Source organism: Prinia subflava, chromosome 11 (genome assembly GCF_021018805.1).
Source record: "Prinia subflava isolate CZ2003 ecotype Zambia chromosome 11, Cam_Psub_1.2, whole genome shotgun sequence".
NCBI lineage: Eukaryota > Metazoa > Chordata > Aves > Passeriformes > Cisticolidae > Prinia > Prinia subflava.
Genome location: NC_086257.1, coordinates 13,399,352 through 13,400,021, shown reverse-complemented (window position 1 = coordinate 13,400,021; position 670 = coordinate 13,399,352).

Here is a 670-nt window from a genome sequence, read left to right as displayed (position 1 = left end):
TCTTGGTAGCACGTCTTCTCTTCGCCACCAGCCTGGCAGTGCGTCTCACTGCCGGTGAGTGAGGAGAGAGCCTCACTGCGGCGGTGAGAGCCGCCCTGCTCGGCAGGCACAGATGGTGCCCTGTTCTGCAGACTCGTTTCCAGGCTGTTCGGAGCTTTCTTAGCTTGAAGCCGTTTTACAATGCCTCACGTGGCAGGTGCGATGCCGCCTCTCCGGCTCTGCTGGATGTGCCCAGGGATGACGAGCGAGGCTGAGCCTGGGGTCCAGCCCGGGCACCCACAGCCCGGAGGTACACACGGGCTTGCATCCCCTCAGCTCTGTCCTGCAGAATGAGCTGTGAGAACTGTGTCGCACTGGTACACGGTTCGTTTCTCCTTGTGGACACCCACAGCTGGTTTAAATCGATTTGAAGTGATGTGTGGAGCAGAGCATCCCTCAGGCTCCGGTGCTCTGCTGACCCCGGGTACAGGGAACCAAACAATCCCCCCTTCTTTGCCGAGGGAAGGCAGAGGAAATGTTGCCGCTTGTGGAACCTTTGTTGAGCAAGGACAGACAAGGTCTGATGCCCTGTATGGGCTGATGGGTTTAGCAAGGAGCAGGCCAGCCCGAGGCTGCAGGAGCAGCAGCGATCTGCGCTCCCGGGGCCGGGCCCGGGGCTGCGCTCCCCGCC